We start from the raw sequence: 15,012 nt of genomic DNA on the forward strand, positions 1-15,012 counted from the left end.
AGGGACAGGTAGAGCAAGGGTAAAATTAAGAAATAGTTTTGAGAGTGAAGCTGTAGGAGGCAAGGGAGTGTTTGGGAGAGTTAAAGAGAGAGAGAGAGAGAGAGGATGAAAGTTAGCAACGTATAGTGATTGTACAAGTATGTTTCAATAACACCATTAAAAACTGTTGGTATAACAACATGCAGCATTTGAAGGAAGATCCATGATAAGGATATGATAGGATTGGGTAGCTGGACAGGTGACAGGTACTGCTCGAGCTGAGTTTAGCCTGGTGTGTGGCAGGAACATAACCAGGAGTCCAATAGGTGTTGCCTTAGTTACAACTTAAAGGATATGGTGTCTTATCTCACTTAAAAGTAGCAGTATGGACAATGTTACATATTTTAGAACCATAAGAACAGTACAGAGAGTCATTCACAGTATTGTTAGACTTGGTTGTTAACAATAGTAGCTTATTGAGCATAATGTCCCACTTGGGGCAAGGGTAATTTTTCAGGACTGTAAATGTGATTGTGTCGAAATAGCTAGTTTTGATAAGATTAGGAAGTGTGGTAACTCTGTCCAGTTGATCTCTCTAAGTAACAAACAGTGGTAACATCTGAGTGCTAGATTAACAGCAAATGTACCTACTTTGGGTTTCTTGAAGGTAAATAAGTATGGTGCCTGCGTACAGAAGAACTGGCGATGCCTTGGCTCGGATATGGACCAAGGTTGCTGCTGACGCAACCCACCCACTATATGATCGTGGCTGTCATCAAACTGAATTTGAATCAGCTAAATTCTAAATATTACTTTACTTTTCACAAGTGAAACTTAACATAATACTGCAATTACTTTTCCCCTTCAAAACACCAAATTTAATTATAACAAACTGTGAAAAAGGAACATTGACAAAACATTAAACGCACAAACATGAACTTCACATAGCACACTCCAATTCAATAGGCTTATGAAGTTCTAGGTCCCAGCTTCCCATTCTCCTACAAGAACCCCCTAACTGGGCCTAAAGCTCTGTTACCTACTGAATGTTTCTCACTGCATTTTTAACTAACTGGCTACTCTCCTTAACACTGTAGTTGTCTAACTAGATGGCGCAGTGGTGCAGCGGTAACGTCGCCGCATCACAGCAAGAGGTTCCTTGGTTCAATTCTCGGCTGGAGTGCCTTCTGTGCAGAGTCTGTATGTCCTCCCTGCGTTTGTGTGGGTTTCCTCCCATGTTACAAAGACATGCATCTGGAGCATTTCTCTCCAGGCCTTCACTAAAAATTAGCTTTGTCCAAGTCAGACTTTCCAGGTTAACAAATGTTAAATAAATAAATAAATTTCAGCCATGGTAGCTATGTAGCTGTATGGGATGATCTAGTAGATTACTTTACCCCTCTTACTACCATTTTGTATGAGATGTGACACGAGAATTTTAACTTCCCTCAATACAGGAGGTCGCATATGTTTCCTCTTCTTTAATATAGATTTCTTTGCTACTGTCATCCTATGCTCTAAAATCCACAAACCCCAGGAAAAATAAATCTTAACATCTTTCCCTGTTTACTAGCCCACATGTTAGAAATGTTAGCAATAAGCTACTATAAACCAATTTAAAATTTTCCCAAATCAGGGCACTCCGAAAAACAGATTCTCAAGAACTCTCATTCTGTGTGAATCTTGTACAGCTGGAAAAATATGGCTCAGATGCAGAGACATATAAAATACTTGTGAAGGCACTTCCAGGTGAAGATCTGAAATTTAAAGTACATGATTTGGTAGCATACTTTGATGCATTGCGTACTTTCACTCATACCTTTTTCAGAATTGAAACTTGCAAATAATTCTTTTCCCCTCCTGATCAACTGCAGAACAAAATCTTTCTAAACTCAACCAGATGTCTATAAATATTACTGATTAAATTCTTCACAAAGTTAGTTCTTGCCTTATAGCAATAAAAATCTGAGATCTTCCACTGTTACATTCAGTTGATTATATGCCACCTGAAGTCTACAACAAATCCAAAAATCTCCATTTCCTACCTTAGGCCTCACCATAAATGGTGCCAAGAAGCAAACCACATAATTTACCTTAATTGCTCCCAAAAACATAACCTTTTTCCTATGTGGCCAACCCACACGTGTTCCACCTAGATCTTTTTGAGAAAGATGCACCTAAATAGGGTCCAGTAACTTTCATTCTGCTTAAGTTAACAAAGTTAATTTTATGTATCTCATATTCACATTCACTGTCTTAATTATGCCAAACATCATTGAATAAAAGTTTACTTTTTTCCCAAATTAAACAAGAGAAATGCCTCCTTAACTCTTACCTTACTAAATACCCAAATAATCCAATTGGCCCAGAATCTAAATAGGACAATAAACACAAAATATGCAACTGATACACCCTCCAGTTTAACACAAGATATGGAACCCCCTGACTTCCTGTCTGTTGAGGAAATGTTAATTAGTCAAAAGTCACTCTGGCTCATTCATTTGGCATTAGAATTACAAAAACATACTCTTCCTACTGCCAAAAGCTCTTTTGGAGAAGGAAGACAGAGTTGTGATGGCATGACAACTATACAAAAAATAGGAAGAAGATATGTTAAAACTGCCTGTAGTATTTTCAGACTCTAGCAACATATTTGTCCACATAATTAACAAACGTTTAACCATGTCCACTATTTCTTTGCATGTTTTATTGTTTTTCCTAAAGATAGTGTTATTCTATTTACCAAGTATTTAACATTTTGATGTTTCCATAAACGAGTACTAGTTCCACAGCTGCAGTGAGGATTAAAATTTAATACTAATAGCATTTTGCAAACATCAGTCAAGAAGGCTGAATATTTGCTTTAGTTCTGTAGTCCTATGAATAAATTAGCTGAATCTGTCCCTGCATAAGATAAATAAACTAAAAGATCATCCACAGAAAAGAATTACTGTATCATAGTCTTTGTGGTATACCCTTTCAAATCCGAACTTTGAATCCACTCAGCAAATGGTTTGGTATATTAAGAAAAGAAGGGGGTAGAGTGCACCCCTGCTTACTTCCCCTCTTCAACTGAAACTTCTTGAAAAGATGCCTGCTATCTTTCATTCGTACATTACAGCCATCATAAATTTTCTAAATATGGTTCACTAAATGATCTAAAAGTGGACCCCCCCATCCACCCTGTTAAATGTTTTTTTTTAATCTAATGAAAGTACTACCAAGGGTCTTCCTTGAAATGTCACATGCTGTTATAACTACAGGTTTTTAATGGTGTAATTGAAAGTTTGATGCTCCATGTAAAACTACTGATTCTCATGGATCATTTTCAGAAAAGAAATATAAGCCTATTAACGACAAGAGCCATGAAACACTTACAAATTGTAAGACAAATACAAACTACAACACTACAGATTATGTATCTTCCCCTTCCTTATATACAAAAAAGATCATCAGTTCCTCCCTTGTAGTTAAACTGGCATTATAAAGCCTTAAAATCATTCTAAACTCTCATTTTGCATCATTTCATGGGACTCTTTTGGAAAGCTATTAAGTGTAGGAGATTTCTCCATTAGCTGTTTGCAAAAGACCTCCTCCATTTCCTTTCAGGTAATAATACCCATTAAGACTTTTCCATGACCAGGGGTCAGCTGGAAAAGAGGCACACTGTCCAGAAGTGTCTCCATTTTTCCCTGCTGTATAAGACAAGGATTGTAGACTATATACTTTCTGATTAAACCATCAAAAGATCTTCAGTGTTTATTTTTATTTTATTCCCTATTAAACTTCTCTCATTTTCTCTGAGTTTTTCACAATCCTTTGTTCAACTGATTTAGTTTCAAACTCAAAACCCTTTGGGAGACCAAAACATTTTGAAAATACATAAGCTACAGACCTTGTTTCATATATTCTTCTCTTTTCTTGCATACACTTGATTTCTAGTTTCACTTTATTTCATTTTCTTCTCTGGATTCATTATATCTTCAACAACTATTTTTGAAGACACTTTGGCAATGAATGCCAAATCTTCAATAATATTTTTTCTTTTGTATTGTATTGGTAATTTGAAATACAGTCTCTTTCATAATCCATTTACAAGTCACACAGTTTTCTAGAAGTGACATGGGAGACCATGAAAAAAATTTCCCTCACTCCTCCTCCTGATCTATTAACTAATTATCTTTTTTTCAAAATGGTCACTCCAGCCATAGGCAGAGGCCTTACAGACCATACTATTTACCTTGATCTTGCCAACATCTATAACACTATCCTACATGAAGGTATCATAGATAAAGTCGCTAAACATAGATCCATATGTAGTCCACTGATAGATAATTGGCTTTCTGATGAAAGCCTTACTTCTAAGGTGGGGTGAAACCTCTTCCACCCTTAGGAATGTCACTATCAGGGTTCCACAGGGTTTTATCTTGGCCCTAAATGTTCAACATCTACTTCTCAGTAGTAGAAACAAATATCAAGGGACTGTGACTAGCTACATTTGCTGTTACTACAGACTGGATACAATTGTCAAATCCCCTTTGAACAATCAGATACACCTGTAGGGCTTGGAACAGACCAATACCTTGTGTGACAATCATAGACTCGAGTTAAATGCATAAAATGCAGTATAGTTACCATGGTAAATGGTATCAGCCTTTCCTCTTACCACATTCTTGGTACTCCTCTTAAAACAGATACAGTTAGCTGGGACTTGGTTATCTATGTTTATAAAACTCTTTTGTTTGATAATCATGTCTCAGTTAGTTAGGAAGTCCTTCTATATTGTGCAGTTGATGTGCAAAGGTATCTTCTCTAGGCCTCGTGTCGTGTTTGTCCCATTATACTCTTCCCTTATTTGACCTAGCCTTGAATGCAGTATACCTTTTTAAATAGGTTCATAGGCATGTACTAGGCTAACAGCCATGGAGTCTATATAAGCCTAGCCCAAGAAGATTCCCTGGCATCATGCCACCCATAGTTAGTTCCCAGTGCCCCTGTCAAGTAAGGCCACTGAAGTGATTGCCGGAGTGAACTTCCTATTGCCCATCCACTCGTTAAGATTTCTCCCTGTACCTTACAAATTATCTTTACCAGCTTGATAGATCCCAAAGCTTTCTGATTAAGAAGATTTCTGGACTACACAACCCTAACTGCCATAAAACAATACAACCTCTATCTATCTATTCTGTTTCATACAGACTCCTTAGGGGTGCTCCCTATTAATCCTTTCAAGCACTAAAAATCCCTATTCTTTTTTACCACCTCTGCCATCACAGAATCACCAATCTGTCTAATGTTTATGACAAAAAAATAAATTCCCCTCTGAGATAAACACCTGCTCATGCAACAGATTCATAGTCCAATGCATCCTCTGCCTTTGGAGTAAATTCCCTCTGTATGTCAAAAAAGTTAGACCTTATTTATTTTCCAAACAGAAATTGGTGGTTAGTTGAGAGGCCATAAATTTATGTCTGAAGTATGTGGAAATAATCTTTTTACCAGGGGTAAATACCAAACTCTGAATACCAAAAGGTGTCATGGCTAAGCTTCTTGATGGCCCTTCAGATGGATGGTTTGTGTGAACCTATGAATCTATGATTTTTCTGTATTAAACAGTAAACAGTATTGGACCTCCCCCTTTTATCTACATAAGAAGCATATAAAAAAACAACAGCATGTGTGGTGCATGACCTTAAATTAATATTGGGGAAGTCGAAAGCATCCCTACCAAATGGAGTAAATGGAGATGTTCATTACAGATAATAGCTTTACTAATTTTCAGATGATTCCTATGCACCGGGAAAAATAAGTGAGGCCTACATCCTTCTCTCTCATCCTACAGGAAGCCACAAAAATCTTCCAATCTTGGGAGGCCCATAAAATCTAGGTCCTCCTGTAAAATATTCCTTTATATAAGTACATTTTTGTCACCTAATAATAAGATGTTCTTGAAACCCCAATCTATCTCCAAGCATGACTCTTAAAACCTGAACATTTGATTTGCAGCTGGAAAGCTGTAAACATTTAGCAAGGTCACATGCTCTGAACGCCATACAACTTTAAATGCTACATGTTTTCCTAATCTGTTAGACTTTGAGTGACAATGGTAATTATACCATCTCTCATAAACATAAGCATGGCACCCTCTACTGACCCCCTTCTCATTTTGAGATGAAATTATGTTTGAATACATAAGTCAACAATTTTCTTATGAATCTTTTGCAGGCAAACTATATGAGGGTAAACTGTTGAATGTAATCAAGCATCCATGATCTCTTTATTGGGTATGTTAGTCCATTTACATTCCAAAATAGTATCCTCATGATTCACTCCAGAGAAATTAGTACATCCTAACATGTACCTCTGTCTCAAAGTACATAGATGGAACATCCACATAAGAAACAAGATGTCATGGAGCCTATAAGAAAACCTCAGATGAAATGTGTGTGAAAGTGGGAGTAATGTTGTCAGGCCAACTGTAATAGAACAATATGGCTAAGGAAAATAATATACAAAGTGTTAATGGGATCATTTATAGTGTTGTGGAGGTGAGGAAAAGCTGGATGTGTGAACTATGTCAAAACTAAAATGGCAGATCGGACTGAGTTTACCAAAGACTCACTGGGTGTGGAATTAACTAAGATCGTAATATTACTGGAGACTGAGGTGAGCTACAGAAAACCCAGGACATGTCTGTTGTTTCTGCAATGTATCTTCAGAAAGAGCAAGTGTGGTGTCTGTTGTGGCAGCCCAGTTGGTGGCTGGCAGTTGTGTCTAGTCAGCCAGTGTTTGTGTAGCAGGACTATTCAGATGTGACTTTAGAACATGGAATGGGATTCATGAAAGCAATTCAGGGGTATAAACTGAGAAGGTTGAAGTTCAAATTAAAAGTATATTGATGACCCTTCAGCCGTATGATTTTTATGAATCCACTAACTAATTATGACCTTTAACTCACTAGAAAAGACAATGCAGTGAATTAGGAAACGGCCCATACTATTGATTCAAATGGGTATAAAACAAAAAGATAAATGGACATGCAGAGCCGCGGACCATCCCAAGACTGGTAGCTCCCCCCAGGGATAATGTCAGATGGGGAGTTTGACTGTGGCAGCACACCTGTCAAAGAGTAATGCAGGTGTCTTAAGGTGAGCTCAGGAAGGACAGAAGCCTTCCTTGGAGCAAAAGGGCAAATGTATGTAGACATGAATGGTAAGGCCAAGGATAAATGAGAGGTACAATGGAATATCCCTTGGTTTTTGTTTGTGTGTGTGTGTGTGTGTGTGTGTGTGTGTGTGTGTGTGTGTGTGTGTGTGTGTGTGTGTGTGTGTGTGTGTGTGTGCATCAAGGGTCAAGATGGTTGAAAATGTTTGCAAGTACATATTTAATACCATTTGTGTAAATTTCTGTTTCTTCTATTCTTAAAATAATGTCCACCAATCATGATAAATATCACTTTTACTTTAGACTGTTAAAGTTGAAAGACATCTAGTGCCAAATGTTGGAAGTAGGATGAATGCTTCCTGAGAAAGGCCAAATTATCCAGGTACTGATGATTGGCTTTATTGCCCTAAATGTATCAATGAAAACATTGCAAACAAAGTTTTGTTTTTGTCTATGTGGCTTTTCTGTGTGATCTTTTTTTCTTGTTTTCATTGTTATTTGGAAGATTTTGCATCTATCCTAATGTTATAGTTAATGTTTTTTTTTATAAGTTGAGTATTTCCAGAAATTTGCAAAATTATCCATTAATGTGTAGTAATGAGCCCATAAAAAAATTAAAAAGTGTAATTTCTACAGCTAGTCCTTAGTACATCAATACATGCTTTTAAAAGTAAAAAGAAAAAAAAGTCAGTGGCCATGGCCATACAGGAGACATAAAGCTGGAATACTTGTATGTCCTTAACAGATAATTTGCATATATCCCATGGACCTCTGACAAAGGAAGTTTAAGGTATTAGAAGAAGAGACTCTGGTTTGCCTGTGCCTTTCTGTTTATTTTTTATTTATTTATTTTTTTTTTTGCCTATGTACTTTTTCTGCATAATCTTTTAACCTATTGTTTTGGTTTTGACTTTGTAGAGTTATAATTTATGGGACATTTGAATATTCTCTAAGAGCTTCGTTATAGGTACATGATGAAATTAATCCTTTTAAGTTTTATTACTTGAAGCACTAAAATTATTTAATGTCTGCCAGTCATAGTAAATGTTTGTTCTAGTTAAGGCCATTAGGCTTGAAGGATAACTATGAGTAAATGTGTGAACTTTGTAATTTATGGAGCATTTAATATGCTTTAAGACTTTTGTTATAGATAAATGGTGAAATTAAACATGCACATGTTTAAAGTGAAAGGTATCCTACAAGGTTATTGCAAATTTCAGAAAGAATAATTTGGTTAAGTGATATTGTAGTTTTTGGTCATTATTATAGATTAAAAGTAAAGTAATTAATTTATGTTAAATGTTTCACTAAATAACACTTCATCCTTGTGATTATTAAAATGATTGTTTTATTTCTTGTAATGTGTGTGGTTGGGTTTGAAGTTCAAAATTGTGGTAAAAAATATCTTATAGGAATGCTCCCTGCTTTTATTTTAGAAACAGATTCTACAGGCTCTATATAAGAGTAAGTACCTTTAAGGTGTGATATAAATAGTTATCACTGGTGTCTTGTGGCCTCCCTCATAATGCAAATGTTGAAAAGCCTTTAAGGCATGATCAAAATAGCTATCCCTGGTGCTTAGTGTTCCCTATCTCCCAGTATTGCAGAATTCGCTCATTAGGCTAATGTAGTGACACCCCCAAACACACACATTCACATATTTATACATACATATATATATGCACACACATATTCAGCCTCTACGCCACCTGACTGCACTCATGGACACACTCACCAGTTCTTCTACTCCTATATACACACTCATACAAACACACATACATGCGTGCAGACACACATGCGCGCACACACATACCCACACACCCACACACTCCTCCCCAACCTATCCCCCTAACTAACCCCCTACTGCGATCTGTCAGGCAAATACACATGCACTCATGTATAAGTGCACGCGCACGTATATACACACACACACACACACACACACACACACACACACACACACACACACACGCATGCACGCAAAACACACGCACACCACTACCTGCATGCTAAACTGTCTGGCACTTACCTTTAACTTGATCTCACTCATTGGTAGCAGTGACTGAATGCAATCTTTTTGATGTGTTCATTAACATGGCCAGTGGTGGTGATTTACACATATGTATAAATGCCTCATTACAATCATTACAAGCATTTCCAGAGAGAGTGAGAGAACACATGGCTAATTAGCAAAGGCTGCTTCACTGGAATCCTTCCCCGAAATGCAGGTGGGTTTAGAATAATAGTTCAGGTATTCGCCTCATAGACACAAGGTATAGGGTTTGATTCTCATATTAGGTTATTAGCTAGGCTTCAACTGGGCTCACTTCCTCAGAGCAGCTCTTGGTTTAGCTACTTCGCATGACAGGTACAGAGAATCTACTGCATCTAAAGCCATCTGCTGCTAAAAGAATGAACATAAGCATACTTTTGCACTTCTGCTGATTATTTTTACTGTATTTCATAAGAACCCCGTATTGTTACATTTCTTGTACTTTAGTAGAGTTTCAAAACTGAACTGTTTCCACTGCTGCTGCTGTAGTATTTAATTCCATTGTGTCTGCTAGTTTTATGGGACAGTAGTTTCAAGACAGTGTGGATTCCTACACTTGAACTCTAAAACCAGCATTTTTACATTAAGAAAGTTTTCTGACTGCACTGTTGTAGCAGAAGCGTGACATAGTAAACCTATCTGAGTTGGAGGCTGCTGCCTGAAAGTTTATTGTGTGTTTTCCTGAGTGTGTATATTACATTATCGAACTTTTAAAAGTTTGAACGTCATACGGTCAAAGCCATATGATCAAACTTTTGAAAGTTCGAAAAGTGAAAAAAATAAATAACAGAAAAAACCTACCTGACTGTTTTAAGCAGGGGGGCAAGCCTCCCTGCACAACCCATGTGGGGGGATGCACCCCCACCCCACCTCCCGCTCTTTAAATATACCAACTCGGAGATTGCACTACAGTGCAGGAAAGGGAAATCTTCCCATTCCGCACTGTATGGAGATCTCCATTGAAACTTTTAAAAGTTCGATCTTATGGTGTCGACCATATGACAGTCGAACTTTTAAAAGTTCTATAACATGATATGTACCCATTTTCCTGATTGGTCTGTAGGCCTTGCTGTTGTAAAACTTGTTTTTCTGATTCTATATATACCCAGTGTTTGTACTAGGCTGCAGTCCATGCAGCAGTGGTTAATAGTGCCCTGTATCGATGCAAACCAATCACTACCAAGTTAACATTTCCCTTAGAATAACTATTTTTGCAACTTTCCCCAGTCCTCCTGCTGCTCTAGGAGCATCTGAATTGCATACAGAGCAGCATCACCTTGTGGGATAACTGCAGTTCACACTGAGTACAGCAGCCATTCCTCGAACATTGGCTATCATCCCAGTCCAGTTAAATCTCCCATTCTTCTCCCTAGTTAAACCCACAGTAAAAAACATGAAACCATGGATAGGCACTTTCTTGCTATCTCTGTGGCAAGACTGATGGACAAAAGCATCTTGAGGCAATGTATACTGACAACCACTTAATCCTGAAACAAACACAGTATGTGAGAGATGCAGTTACACTGTGAACATTGAGACATGACACTTAGACTTCTATTAGTAGACATGATACTTAGATCTATACTTAGATCTACTTAGACTTAGAGACAAAGCATGGTTAGCATATCACTCAGCCAAGGATGAAACAGACCTCAACACATATCAACAACTCCAGAATCCAGCTAAGAAACACATAATAACAGACAAACAAACTTACTTCCACACATGCCAACAAATCCATCAAAACAACCCCAAAAGATTCTGGTACAACATTAACAAACTTCTCAACCCAGGCTATATACCTACCCCGCCACCTGTCACGCCAAATACAACAGACCCCATAGCAACACAATTCAACATTCACTTCATTAATGCAATCACACCTCTCCTAGGTAACCAACTAACACAACCTCTACCTATACCCACTCCCTCTTCAGCTTTCCCCGACCCATTTACATTTACCCCTGTGAAAACTAGCTTCATTAAATCACTCCTTTCCAAACTCAAACTCTGCTTTCTAGCAACTGACCTACTACCCACTGAATTCCTCAAAATAGCTGCCTCCTCTATTGCCTATTCTGTATCAGTTCAGATCAACACATCCCCTGTCTATGGAAAATATCTCACATTATTCCCCTTCATAAAGGTGGTACCTCTAAAGAACTAACTAACTCCCATAGCCATCCTCTCCCCCACAGCTAAAATATTGGAAAAATTAATTCACAACCAACTCCTCAACCATTTTCTCCATAACAGCCTCCTTTCTCCCACTCAACATGGTTTTAGGCCTAAACATAGCACCTCCACAGGCCTTATATCTTTTACCAACACCATTCAAAATCTCATAAATGATGACCAAATGGTCACATCCATTTTCCTTGATATGTCAAAAGCCTTTGACATTGTTTCTCACCTAATCCTACTCAACAAACTGTCCTCCTATGGCCTTAGCTCATCTGCCCTGTCCTGGTTCCTTAGCCATCTCTCTAACCATCAGCAAGCCAACAAATGGGAAAACAACCTTTCCCCCTTCTCCTCATCTCTATTGGTGTACCTCAAGGTTCCATTCTTGGCCCCCTTCTCTTTACAATGTTTATAAACAACCTCAGCTCTGCAACCCAACTAGCTTCCACAGTCCAGTATGTAGATGATTCCACACTTTTTTTTCTCAGCCCCACTCCCCAGGAACTACAAACAAAAATGCAAACTTCTTCACAAGATATAGAAAAATACCTCACTGATCACCAACTCATACTAAACCGTAACAAAACCAAATTAATAGTTTTAAGTTATAACAAAGCAAAAACATGCCAGTCCCCTCTAACTATACTCTCCTCAAATGGCACCAAGATAGTACCCACAAGCCAAACCAAACTTCTAGGCATCACAATAGATGATAACCTAAGGTTCAATAACTACAGCATCAAAAAGGTCCACATCAAACTAGGTGCCTTCTATAGAGCTAAACCTTACCTCACTGAAAGTGCCTGTCTAGCCACCCGCCACTCTCAACTACTTTCCACTCTTCTCTATGGATCCCAAGTATTTACCAACCTATGTAAATCAGACCTGAACCAACCTATGTAAATCAGACCTGAACCAACCTATGTGAATCAGACCTGAACCAACCTATGTAAATCAGACCTGAACCAACCTATGTGAATCAGACCTGAACCAACCTATGTAAATCAGACCTGAACCAACCTATGTGAATCAGACCTGAATAGTCTAGAATCCTGCTACAACAAAATTGCCAAGTGCACCACAGTCCACCCATATAGAACCCACCACTGCTCGGCTCTCTCCCAACTCAACTGGCTGGAACTCCCTAACCTGTTAACTCTAAATCAACTGTCCATAGCCCACAAAATAGTGTACCAACCCAATGAATGCCCCAAACTATCTAATCTAATCCAACCTAACATAAATCAAAGATTACTCAGGTCCTCTAACAAACTTATGTTAAAGGTCAACCAACCTCATAACTCACTAGGCACCTCCTTCTACTCTTACAAAATAGCCAAGCTCTGGAAAATCTTCCCCAACCCATAGCAATAAACTCCAACCATCATGAGTTCAAACACCTCTTAAAAGTACATCTAGCAAACCACTGGCTCTGCTCCTGCCATACTCCTGATTAAAGCCTACCCACTCCCTAGCAATATCTTCCAGCAAAACTACACCCTATCCATATCTTACAACCCCTTAACTACTGCTGATATTCTCATAACTGTCATTCTACCCGGCATTTCTCCTGTTTCTAGCTACAGTGATCTTAAATCCTTGGCAAGCTACCTAGCTTAGTTTGGAACCTTCCTGCCACTATTAAAAAACAAAAAGTCTCCTGTTTTACTAATACATGGTCAAGCACATTGTTCTGAAACTGTATCTCACGTTTGTGTCACAAATAATTGTTTGCTTTTGATTATATACCCTGTTGCTATTAAACAATATTATTGTATTTCTGTTTAGTAATGTGTTAGAATTTCTATTCTGTATGTCATGAGCTTTATTGTTTTTTGCATAGTAATTGTTATTAATTGTTAGAATTCTATTCTGTATGTTAGGAGCTGTTCTCCCCTGGTCTTCACTAAAAATGGGACTCTGGCCCAGTCTGACATTACCTCGTAAACAAATGTAATAAATAAATAAATAAATAAATACTGATAAATCAAATCACAAACAAGCTGTCAGCATACTCACATCATTTCCTTCACTAAATAAGGTCTTGACGCTTAAACCCACATATGCAGAGGTACTCACAAGTAACTTACCAAAGCCTCAGATGTCTTCCCCTACGCTGCCCTCAGAAACCCCATGTAAACAAAACCAAGTCAACACCAACTACTACATGTCAAAATACACATTACAGAGTCTTCACAACAAGCTCCTAAGGCAAAACACCACACATTCAAACATCTTGGTCATAGGAGACTCCATCATGAGACACAAGGATGCCCCCCTCATCAGTTTGGATAAAGAGAGGTTACAGTCAGTTGCCTGTCAAGGGACAGGATTTGCCCAATCACAGAAACACCCGTCACTCAGCCACAGGTACCAGTATGACTCAGTCATAGTCTATGCATGTGTGAATGACCTAAGACATACCTCCTTGGACTGCATGAAGAGATACATCACTTACCAATCAGTTCAACACACTGAAGAGCTTTTTCAATAAGACCTAACTTTCTATATGCTCTGAACTGCATTTTAAAGTTTTTTTTATTTAAGTTTTACACAACCTTCTCATCAATGAAAGCTTGAATAGAAATTATGATTATGGTGATTGTGAGGAAAGTGAAAAAAAACATGATTACAGTAATATATTCTACTTTGTTGTTCCTAGGCAGTATACTGCCCCTACATAAGCTATAATAACCTTTGTACACCTCTGAGGTATGTGAGAAAAGTAAAAGAAAAAAATGACCACACGTCTTCAGCCCAAAACAAGCTATAATGAGCTCCTGTGCACACCTCCAAGGTTTGACTATGATGAAAATTAAAGAAGTAGTAACCACACTATCTCCAGGCCCCCATATAACCTACAGCAGCTTTCTTTAAACATACACATCTGAGCAGGGCTGGTTGTAGAATGGGTGTGGTTGAGAGCAGAGGTCATTACCAGCTTTATCCTAACAGGTCATATCATTGCCCTGTTCAGGTTAAAGAGTATAATCAGACAATGAATACATTTTTCTCCAACTAGCAACAGCTTTTGTGGGGACTCCACACAGTTAAGGATGCTGAATAAGGACCTGTGTCCAGTCTGACTTTCCCAGTAAACAAATGTTAAATAAATAAATAAAATAAAATAAAATATTTATGGCACTGGCTGAATTTGTAAGCAAAGATGTTGAGAGTTATAGTGTCTGGTGTTCAGCCAGTATTTATAAAACTTTCAGAAAGAGAAAAACATCCCTGGAAACTGGAAGTATGAGCCCTTCTTAAAATCCAAGGTTTTCAGTGAGATCAGTCACTCTGGGCTGTCGATCTCTCTAGTGCTTACCTTGCTCATGTTCATCATTAGCTTTATCCTATTAGGATCATATCACAGCCATGTTCAGGTTAAAGAACATAATCTGGAAATGAATACATTTTTTTCCTCTTCATTTTTCCCCAACCAGCAACAGCTTTTGTGGGACCCCCATATAGTCAAGGATGATTAAGTTCCCCCCCCTGCAGCCATAGGTATTGTAGATACCTAAAGATGGCTATGTTGTTAGTTTCAGTGGAAAAATGTCCACCAGCAGGGTTTAACTAAGCTAGGGGCACTATGTCAATGGTAAAATATTTAATGGAATTGTGAAGCCTGTTAC

At 38.0% G+C, this 15,012-nt stretch overlaps 1 protein-coding gene across 3 annotated transcripts in view; it reads left to right on the plus strand.

The window, feature by feature from the left end:
• Window positions 1–15,012, plus strand: part of LOC122813455 (E3 ubiquitin-protein ligase HECTD3-like) — a 770,789-nt gene that overhangs the window by 101,879 nt on the left and 653,898 nt on the right. The gene's annotated exons all lie outside the window — the stretch shown is intronic.

Source organism: Protopterus annectens, chromosome 10.part0, assembly GCF_019279795.1.
Source record: "Protopterus annectens isolate FY-2018-M chromosome 10.part0, PAN1.0, whole genome shotgun sequence".
In the NCBI taxonomy this organism is placed as follows: Eukaryota; Metazoa; Chordata; order Ceratodontiformes; family Protopteridae; genus Protopterus; species Protopterus annectens.